Genomic DNA, 12,224 nt, shown 5'->3' with positions numbered 1-12,224 from the left:
ATAACTTTTAACTTATTCTATTTATGTTTTTTTCACGATTTTAGACACATAAGATTAACCAAAAAAAAGGTGCTTATTCTTGGCTGTGAATACTTGAATAATCATTAGTTTTAACTTATATTTATTTTATAATGTATACTTATGGTGTACAAAAGTCAGTCATATCTACGAATATACGTATAAGTTTATGTACAAAAAAAATACTACAAAGAATAATATATGACAAATTTTTGTTTTAATTATAATATCAATGTTAATAAATATTGAGTTTATTTAATTTGAATTTACTTTTACTTCTTAAAATTTTTAAGTCACATAATTTTTGTTGTGTCTCCAATTAAAATGATACGAGTAATGATCATACAAAAAAAAATTATTTTCAGGCGTAAAACATTTTTACAATGACGACCACTACAATATTTTGTTCATCATCAACGGTATTTTGCTAAAAAATTCGAAATACGATAATCTTTTTTTAAATACGATAAAATTACGGCCCTGGCACGATAGGCGCCATCTTTAGGGTTGCTAACACTGGTTGACCTGGGTCAGGCAGACGATTTTTCATCATCAATTGGGTAAGACGTGCCTAGACCTTTTCATTTTTGTAAACCATTACAACGTTTGTGTTTCTCTAATTTAAATAAACTTAAGTAAATTTACAGTAAACATCAAATTTGTCCCTTACTCCTATTTTCCCTTACTACATTTGGGGGCTCAGCCGAAAACTAGAGCACTGAGTGACAAATGAATAGTTTCAGTAAAAAGTGAAGTTTCAATAGTGAAAGTGATACAACGGTGTAATGGCTGATAATAGAGAAGCTGCAGGTTTGACAAACGAGCAAGTGGCTTTAATGAATATACATGAGTTGAAGGAAGAGCTGAGAAAACGACAGTTGAGATTGGCGGACAGAAAACGCAAGCTGATAGCGAGGCTAATAGCTGCGTTGCAGCTAGAGTGAGATCAGGGTGCGCGAGAAGACGATCCGGACGATGACGAAGATGAAAATCTAGATGGCGACGACGAAGATGAGGATGAGATTGCAGCGATCGGGAACCTCGCAAACGGCGGTATCCCAGAAGATCGAAATCCCATCCAGGACTAAATTGATAATCTTAGAAAACAAGGAACACCAATACTACGACGTAGAACACAAGGCGAACGCAAGCGTACAGTGCTAACTCTAAAGGACGGAGAGAACTCACTGGAAAAGTTTAGTAGAGACGATCTGTTGAGTATCAGTCGATGGATAGAAGATCTGGAGGAAATGGCCGACGTGTGTGGTTGGTCAGACGTACACATTGTAGCATTTGCAAAAAAACAGCTTACAGATTCTGCTCAAGCTTTCGTACGGCAGAAAAGGTGTATAAAGTCATGGGCCAAACTCAAAAGAGCGTTGAAGGACGAATTTGAGAACGCGGTGAGTAACCAACCAATACACCGGAAGCTAGCGTACAGAAAGAAAAAATCAGACGAAAATTTCCATAGTACATGTATCATATGCGTGAGATTGCGGGACAAGGACGAGTCAACACATAGTATCCTATTGTATTTCAAAAATATATTACAATGATTCTCAAAGAACTCATAGATAAGGGTATCGTCATCGTATACATGGACAATACCGTTATTCTAGGAGGAAATGCGAAGCAGGCGTAGGAACGTTTGCAAATGGTCATAGAGTTATCCAAGCAGTATGGGTTAGTTATAAACTGAGGAAAATGTCGTTTTATGCAAAGAGAAATTGAGTACTTAGGACACATCGTGTCCGAAAATACAATAAAAACCATCTACTCATAAGACCAAGGCCGTTGCGAACTTTCCCAAGCTAACCTCTATTAAAAAGGTCTAGAGTTTTTTGGGACTTACCGGATACTTCAGAAAGTTTATTAGGGGTTACTCAAAGATCGCTAAGCCGTTAACAGAGTTATTGAAAAAAGATGTTAATTTTCGGTTTGAAAATAAGAAATTAAAGTCTTTCGAAACCTTGAAGACAGCACTCACCAGCGGGCCAGTTTTAAAACTTGTTATGTCACGAGCGTGATCATTGTTGAAAAGCTTCGTGTATTGAATTCGCTATTAAGTATTTTTCTCACAGGTTTTCAGTGCACATATTGTTAATAAAACAGCCAATTAATCATTTGTAATTATTGTATTAATTTTTGGTTATTGAATTAACCACACTTACACCAGAATCCTTTTGTGCATTCTCTCAATTAATCAAAACTATATAGGGTGGGAGCGGAGACGGAACTGCATACAGTCGTGTCTGCAGAAGGCTACGGGGCCATTTTAATGCAATTAGATTTAGACGATGAGAAATTTCACTCAGTTTACTTTGCCAGTGGGAAAACAACTCCTGCCGGAGCGATGTACACCAGTTGTGAGCTGAAAGCACTAGCGGTAGTGGAAGCACTAGCGATAGTTAAGGCTTTAAATAAGTTTAGAGTGTATTTGTTAGGGATACCGTTTACTATTGTTACGGATTGTCAAGCATTTGCTATGACAATGAAGAAAAAATATTTGTGTTTGCGTGCAGCCAGATGGGCTTTATTACTGGGTGATTTTAAATATCAGGTATGTTATCAGCCGGGTAAGAACATGCAACATGTTGATGCGTTGAGCCGAAACCCGTTGCCGAGTAGTATGTATGTGACTGAGAGTGAAGATGGGCTGATTGCACGTTTGAAAAATTCGCAGAGTAAAGACAACGATGTCCATGAAATTTTAAACGCTGCAATTTGCAGTCAAGCTCAGGGGTATGTAATAAGAAATAATATTTTGTACAAAAATGTTAATGACGATTTATTTATTGTAATACCTAGGGTCATGCAAACTCAGATAGTAAAACAAGCGCACGAGCGAGGATATTTTGGGATCAATAAAACCGAAGCCATTGTGAAAAAGGATTTTTGGTTTGAGGGGCTGCGTGAAAAGGTCGAATATGTGGTAGCCAACTGTCTTGATTGTATCGTGGCCGAACGCAAGCTAGGAAAGCAAAAAGGGTATTTAAACCCTCTGGACAAAGGAGACACATCTCTAGACACCTATCATATTGACCATATGGGCCCGATGACAGCTACGAAGAAATGTTACGAACATATTTTTGTAGTAGTCAACGCATTTACGAAGTTTAAGCGGCTTTACCCCACCAAATCTACCGATGCCGCGGATGTACTTGATCGGCTTAAGAAGCCAGCGGCGATTTTTAGAAATCTACGCCGAATAATTTCTGATCAAGAAATCGTGTTCACGTCTCACACCATCCGCGAATATTGTGAAGAGGAGAACATCATATACTCACTAATAACGACAAGAGTACCGAGGGGCAACGGACAAGTAGAGAGTGTCAACAGAACACTTATACCATTGTTAACCAAGCTGACCGCTCCCAAGTCAGAAGAGTGGTACAAGCATGTCAACCAAGTTCAAAAGTATTTAAATTCCACAATAAGCAGAAGCACTGGGAAAACTCCATTTCAGTTACTTATTGGAATCGAGATGCGAACTAAAAAAGTTCCACCGGTCAGACGATTAATCGACGAAGAGTGGGCGGAAAAGTTTGAGAAGCAGCGTTGTGAACTGCGTGAAGAGGCAAAGAAGGAGATCGCTGAAACTCAAGAGCAAAATCGTAAAACTTACAACAAAGGGAGAAAGGGTTCAAAGCAATACCAGAGCGGAGATTTAGTGGCTATAAGAAGAACACAGTTCGGTCCAGGACTGAAACTTCGTGGGAAATTTTTGGGACCATACTGTATCTCACGTGCAATGCGCAACGACCGCTACACTGTGGAGAAAGTTGGGGAGAATAAGGGGCCTCAACAAACATCTACCACCACTGTCCTTATGAAACCCTGAGTCGTAAACCTCGAAGATGACCACATCGACGACAGCGGAAACGAGGAAAATAACATCTGAGAGCAGATGTCGCTGCAGGATGGCCGAGTGTAGTATGAAAAAAAGGGGTGTGCTTGTTTTTCGGAAGATTCCTATTTAAGTCTGTTTCCTTTTAAGATTGTATAAGTTATGGAGTTTTGTTATTTAGGATGTAAGAACTTTAAAATACGTGCGTGTGAGATTAGATTAGATAATTTAGTTTATTGTTCGTAGAGCCAAACAAAATTAAATAACATAGTTGCATATTTGATATATACAACAAAGTATATATAAAGCTATGTAAAAAATATATAGCAATTGTAACAACTGTAAGTAAATTTAATTTGATTAGGTTTGTATCACAGTAGGACGAGGCAATCATCTCGAACAGTTCAGCACAAAAGTAGATATCAGTTGTAGAGTAACCACTTATGGAATTCTTGCTTGAACTTCGTTGTATAACGAGTACTTCTAATACTTCCAGGATGATCGTTCCACAAGTATGGAGCAGCCGTCAGCAAACCAAGCTTTATAAGTTTTGGTGCGATGTTGTGGAATAACAAGTGTCATAGAGAAGCTAAGGCTACGTAGATTTCTGGCTGCCGTATATACAGCAATAAGATCAGCTAAGTAAGATGGTGTTCGTTTAATGAGAGCCTTTCGGACTACCATGATTAGCACATGCGCCCTCGCTTTAGAGGTAGTTAGCTAGCCTAGCTCAGTTCTAGCTTGAGGAATTGGTGAGTCCCACGGCAGCCCCAGGATATAGCGCACGCCCTTGTTTACCAGCGGCTGCAGGGTTGTGTTGAGTACTGTACCAAAATCATATAATGCTGCAGAACAGTAGCTGATATGCGGTAAAATGAGAGCATCAACGAGAGTTTTTCTTAAGTTGGTTCTGGTAAAGTCTTTTAGGTTATAGAGCTAATAGAACGCTGAGTTGACTTTCGAAGTTATGTGGTCCACATACTCCTTGAAAGTTAGCTTTGAGTCAATAAATACCCCAAGGTTGCGTACGGAGTCTACGAAAAGAATATCCAGCCCATCACAGCAAAGCTTGAGCTTGGATGTGACAATTGTATTAACAAAAGATTTTGAGCTGACTATGATAGCTTTAGCTTTACTGATGTTGAGTTTTAGTGAGTTTGCTGCAGCCCACACACTAATACGTGCTATATCCTGATTGACAAACTCAATACGATCTTCCAGTTCATGGGGATAGCAAGCCATATAGATCTGAAGATCATCAGCATAGAGAAAAAGTTTACAGTGCCTGATGCAGTTTCCAATGTCGTTGATAAACAGAAAGAATAGGAGTGGACCCAAAATTGAACCTTGTGGTACCCTATTTGCACTGGGACACCAGTTGGATAAGATTCCATCCGGATCTTTGACCGCTTATGACCTGCCTGCTAACTTAGCAGTGATGCCAACTTGGGAGTTTTCTCCCTAAATTTAGGACGAAAAAATCTCGACAGGGAGTTTTTTAGGGGGAATAATTTTTTGGGGGAATAATTTTTTAGGGGTATTTTTAGGGATAAAATTTTAATTGAATTTTTTTTTTAATTGCACTACTCTCCATACTCCATACTTCTATTCTATCAAAGTTTATAAAAAAATTTGAATGGATCAAATGACACTACTGTCATTGATGGTTACTACATGGTGCTGATGCATATGTCTACATGCTAGTCGTAACAGCTGGCAGCTAAATTTATAATTGTTATTGTTAGTTTAAAATAATGTAAACCATAAACCAATAAAACTATACTCGTTGATTGATTGATAGTTCTACGTATAATTAAAATGCTAAAAGGAGAAAAAATTTCAGGTTGTTCTCAAAAATATACCACCAAATGGGAAAGAGATGATGAGCTTAAAGGTATGTATGAGTAAACGTTTCTGTAATTACAACATACTTACCCTAATGAGTAATTGCCTATCTCTTTAAAATAATGAAAATGAATATAATTTCAGAATAAAATATGTTTCTAATTTGTTTTGACATTTATTCGACACAATAAAGAGAAAGGCAATCTTGAGGTTAAGAATTTAAATTAAATATATTTCTATAATAAAAAACTTCAATTGTCCAGGATTTTCGACATCGCTCAAAGGAAAGCTGTACCGAAATTATTTCGTAAATATCAATTTAGGTAATTTATATGTCATGTGTACAATGCATTAAAAGTTTTAAGCATGAAATAAAAAAGGTATCGGTTTGTTAATAATCTTACAATTTATCATTATTTTCTTTCAAATATACACTATTTTGTGGATAGGGATTTATTTCTTTTCATACGACATAAAGATACATTACAGCTATTATATTCTCAGAAAATCATCTAGATTTTATAAGTTAATTTTTTTAAGTTGCAAAGTTTTTTGTTTATCATTTAATGATAAATACTAAAAAAATGTAAACTAAATTAAATATTTTTTTCTACAGACTGGATTAGGCTGGATCCTTCTGGACAAATCGACCAAGCTTATTGCAAGTACTGTCGAACATCGTTGAAATGTCATAGAAAAGGTTTAATTGACCATTCAAAAACAAACAAACATCAAAATTGTGTTTTATAGGAGAAATCAGCACTCAAAACCAAAAAACTAGATTCGACATTTAAACTTTGTGTCACTGAAAAAACAAAGATTGCTGAACTGAAGATTGCTGCATTTATTGCTGAGCATTGCTCATTAAAAACTGTCGACCAAATGATTGAGATGTTGCCGCAGTTAGACCCGTCATCAGATAATTTGTCTAAATTAAAACTTCACAGGACAAAGTGTACAATGCTTATCAAAAATGTCCTCGGCCCATGTATGCTGCAAGAGCTAATTGAAGAAATTGGGGACTCTCCTTATTCCATAATTGTTGATGAAAGTACAGATTGCTCCACTCAAAAAACACTGTGCATTATGTTGCGTTTTTTTTTTTTTCAATTAAAAAAACAGGTTGTGACAACTTTCTACAGGCTTATTGAAATTGTGGATTGTGACGCGAAATCTCTGCATTCAGCAATTAAGTCTCAGTTAGAAGCAGATAATTTGAAAATTGAAAACATGGTCGGTGTATTGGTGTTGATGGCGCGAGTGTGATGGTTGGAAAACATCAATCGGTTACTGTTATTTTTAAACGTGAATTAAGTGACTTGATAATTATGAGATGCGTTTGTCATTCACTTCATCTTTGTGCTGAAAAGGCAGCTGCTGCATTACCAAATAGACTTGAATATTTTATCCGTGAACTCACAATTACTTTTCTAATAGCCCTAAGCGTTTAGAAAAATATAAAGATTCGTACGAAACTATGAATAATAGCAGAAACTCAAAAAAAATTCAAGGCTTGAGTGATACACGTTGGCTTGCAAGATATGATGCTATTGAAACTATTATTGATCAATGGGAAGAGTTAAAGACTTATTTTTTGCTCAATGAAAAAGAATGTTATGTAGCGTCTCAATTACATGATACAATGTCTCGTCTACCGTATAAAGCTTTTCTAATATTTTTAAAATCCGAATTAAAAATAGTGACTCAATTGAATGTTTTATTTCAAAGCGATAATATTGAACCAACAAAGTTATTTGAAGATTTGTTTTTAATGTTTAAAAGTTTACTTCAAAAAATTGTAGTTCTAGCTCAATTACAAAAAGTAAAGGACAGTGAACTGGTTAACTTTGATTTTATGCCACATTTGATGCACACTTCATCCCTTAATTTCAGTTATGAATTTCGATCTATTCCTGAATATCTAAATCCAACAGACTTAAAAGATGTAAAAGAACGATGTAAAAACTTCTGGTGTGTCTTAGCAAGTGAAATCCAAAGTAGATTGTCTGATAATTCAAATGTATTGAAAATGATGGCAAATCTTCATCCAAAAGTAGCTACATCTCAAGTTAAACCAAGTTTAAATGACATTTTAAAGAGCTTTGATAGGACTGCATTGTACGGTAATAAAGACGATGTTGAATCTAAGTGGAATAATCTGCAAAATAAGCCATGGTCTAATGTTAACACTTCAGAGAAATTTTATAGTGAAGTTTATGATGATTGTGATTCTGCTGGACATAAACGGTTTGGGAACGTCGCAAAATTTGCAATGGCTCTACTGACTGCCTACTTCAAATGCTAGCGTGGAACGCGCTTTTTCAACTTACAGTATTGTTAAAAGTAAGCTACGAAATAAACTCTCGTTAGATTTGCTACAAATTCTAATGATAGTAAGATTTAGCCTACAAAGAAATTATGGTTCGTGCGTTAATTTGAATCCATCTTCTAATATGTTAAAATTATTCAACGTTAAAATGTATGATTTTAAAGATTCAAAAAGTGAACAGGAGCAAAAAGAAGCTGATGACTTGTTCTTGGCTTTAAATGACTCAGCTATTTAATCAGTTTTTCAAAGATAACTGTTTTCGTATTTTAATATAATTTATGACTTAAATTAAGTAAATAAAATTTTAACGTTTAAATATAATTTAAATAATCAGATATAAAATATCAATGAATATTTGTTTATTATTGACTTATTTTAAAAATATTGTATTATTATTTATTCCTGATAAAAACAAAGACCTTAAGCTGGTAAGTAAATGAAATGAAATATAAAATAATTGAATTCACATTTCATTGTTTGTAGGATTTAAAAATACAATTGTATTATTTAATATTACTGAATAACTATTCTAATTTATTTCATTATATTGAAAATGATATACTTGCTTCACCGTAAGGGGGTTTTAGTTTGAATTAAGTGGGTTTTGAAATTGCTTTAGGGGAAAAGTTTTCAAACAGTTGGCGACACTGCTGCTAAGTAGAACGAAATCCAACGTGCAGCATGTTCAAAGAAATCTAATATGACTAGTTTTTGCACCAGCAGACTATGATTCACCGTGTCAAACGCTTTCGAGAAGTCAAACAATATGATCAGCGTGACCATTCTTTTATCAGAGTTGAATCTGACGTCATTCATTAGTGTAAGCAGAGCTGCTTGTGTACTATGGCTTGTCCTGAAGCCACACTGGAAAGGAACCGAGATGTTATGATCCTGAATGTATTCATTAATTTGCTTGAAGACGATCCTTTCGAGAACTTTTATGAGTACCGGAAGTAGCTATAGGGTGATAGTCTGAAGCACTAGCCGGTGAAAGTACTTTATTGATAGGTACAATGATTGCTCGCTTTCAGGCCTCGGGGAAAATACCACTGTTGATGGATTTGTTGAACAGCGCAGTGATGTACGTAGTGATAGCAGGCAAGTTATACATGATAACTTTCTTGGAGACACCATCAGCACCGATAGCATCGGAACTGAAGGACGACAAAGCGTGTTTAACCGCCTTAGTAGTAGTTTCAGCGCGTAAGAATTCAGGATGATCACCAAGTTTGTTGGCAAGATTTTATGCAAGGTCGATATGGTTATCTATCGACTTGGAGACAGACGCAATGGCCCAATTCAGTTCATTAAAGAGAAAGTAAGAAAGACCTAAGATACGTGTCTTGGGATTGTCAAGATAGCGAAGAGAGTGGAGGTAAAGATACAGAGTGCAGGACGAAAGGATGAACAAGAGTTGACCTGGGTCAGGCAGATAGTTTTTAACCAGCGATCAGGTAAGACGTGCCGAGACCTTTTCATTTTTATAAACCATTGCAACGTTTGTGTTTTTCTAATTGAAATAATCTCAAATAAATACACAGTTAACACCACACCTGTCCCTTACTCGTATTTTCCATTACTACACTTACATTTACATAATTATTAATTTTCGAAATAATTGTACTTTATTTCATTGCTTATTAAGTATAGGTTTAAAATTATATTGAATATACTATACTGAATAATTTTAGGCAGTTTGAATTTAAAATTTGTACATCTCCAAACGTGTAAATGCATGATTCATCATGATTTTGCATTAGGAAAATTAATCATAAAAATATCAAATTGTTCAAACTACTGTTTAATATCCAAATGATAATAATAATAATAATAATAATAATGATAATGATAATAATGATAATAATAATAATAATGATAATAATGATAATAATAATAATAATGATAATAATAATAATAATAATAATAATAACAATAATAATAACAATAATAATAATAATAATAATAATAATAATAATAATAATAATAATAATAATAATAATAATAATAATAATAATAATAATAATAATAATAATAACAATAACAATAATAATAATAACAATAATAACAATAATAATAATAATAATAATAATAATAATAATGATAATAATAATAATAATAATAATAATAATAATAATAATAATAATAATAATAATAATAATAATAATAACAATAATAATAATAATAATAATAATAATAATAATAATAATACTAATAATAATAATAATAATAATAATAATAATAATAATAATAATAATAATAATAATAATAATAAAAATAATAATAACAATAATAATAATAATAATAATAATAATAATAATAATAATAATAATAATAATAATAATAATAATAATAATAACAAAAATAATAATAATAATAATAATAATAATAATAATAATAATAATAATAATAATAATAATAATAACAAAAATAATAATAATAATAATAATAATAATAATAATAATAATAATAATAATAATAATAATAATAATAATATCTTTATTATTAGCAAACATGCTATTTTTTTTTGTTCTCTGTACATAATTATTACATAATTGAGCTTAAATCTCATAATGACTTTTTACATTTTCATTTTTTATATTATTTGGAAGACCATTATACCAATCGAACCCACGGTATACCAGACTCTTTTCTCCAGAGTGTGTTCTCATGTGCTAAATTTGTAACATATTCCTTTGCCGTGTATTATATTTATGTTTATCACCTACTAACGCTAATTTCTCTATCAAATAAGGTGGAGAGAGTCCTAAAATAGTTTTGTGAATCAATATACAGCATTTGTACATAATCAGTTGTGACGCACTCATCCAGCCTAAAGCTTCTAACATTTCATGTATACGCATATATTTGTTAACGCCTAATATGATTCTCATCGCTCTATTTTGTATTTTTTGCAGTACAGCTAACTGTTGCTTATTGTAATTCATCATCAGACTAGCACAATAATCGAAATGCGGACCCACAATTGCCTTGTAAATAGTATTTTTTGTCCAACAACTAACTGATTTATTTAATCGATAAATTACATTAAGCTTTTTAGCAATTTTTGTCCCTGTTTCTATTAAGTGCTTATTGAATAACAAGTTGTTATCAATTCTAATGCCTAGATATTTAGTCTCTCTTACTTCGACAATACTTTTACCATTTATTTTAATATTACAACTCCCGATTTTGTACTTTTTTCTTTTATCATGTAACATCATAAACACAGTTTTCTTAACATTTATTTTTAGCTGATGCTCTTCAAGCCATACAGTCAGTGTGTCCAAGCATCTATTTAATTTATATTCTATTTTTTCTCATCTTTATCCGAAAAATATAGTTTCATGTCGTCTGCAAAAAGTCTGCACACGATACCAAATTCTTTCATTAACTTAATTACTCCATTTATGTACAATATAAATAATAATGGACCTAGCTTAGAGCCTTGCGGTACCCCATGTTCAACAGTTAATTGATCCGACCTACTACTATTAAATTTTACAACTTGTTTTCTATTATTTAAATATGATTTAAACCAGTCTAATACTATGCCACTTACTCCTAAATTATTCAAGATACCTATTAGTTTCCCTCTATTTATCGTTTCAAAGGCTCTTGCGAAATCGATAAAAACGACACCTACATACATTCCATTATCAATATCATTTCTCCAGTCAATCAAAGAGCACTGCATGGCTGTTTCACATGAGTGCTCTTTTCTGAAACCGGATTGTTCCACGTTAAGTATTTTATTTTTATCAATGAATTTGTCTAGCTGAGATTTCACAATGGTTTCTAAGACCTGTTCAATAACGGGCAGGGTGTTAATTGGTCTAAAATCTGATATTTTCATGCTATCGTTAATTTTTTGCATCGGTATTATAACAGCAACTTTCAAATTTCCTGGAACAACACCAGACTTTAGCGATCCATTCAATATATTTAACAAAATATTCCTATCTACATTCCATAAATATTTTAAAATTACTGAATTTACATCATTATTGTATCCTTTTTTATCATCCAAGCTCTGTATAATCTTATCTACATCATTTTCATCCAAACTGTCAAATTCATTCCACTTCTGATTATCACTATTATCATTATTCTCATAATCAAGTGAAATACAATCCATACTATTAACAATTTTTTCAATGCTATCAATAAAGTAATGGTTGAATTCAT

Source organism: Microplitis demolitor, chromosome 4 (genome assembly GCF_026212275.2).
Source record: "Microplitis demolitor isolate Queensland-Clemson2020A chromosome 4, iyMicDemo2.1a, whole genome shotgun sequence".
In the NCBI taxonomy this organism is placed as follows: domain Eukaryota; kingdom Metazoa; phylum Arthropoda; class Insecta; order Hymenoptera; family Braconidae; genus Microplitis; species Microplitis demolitor.
This window is presented reverse-complemented; position numbering follows the sequence as displayed.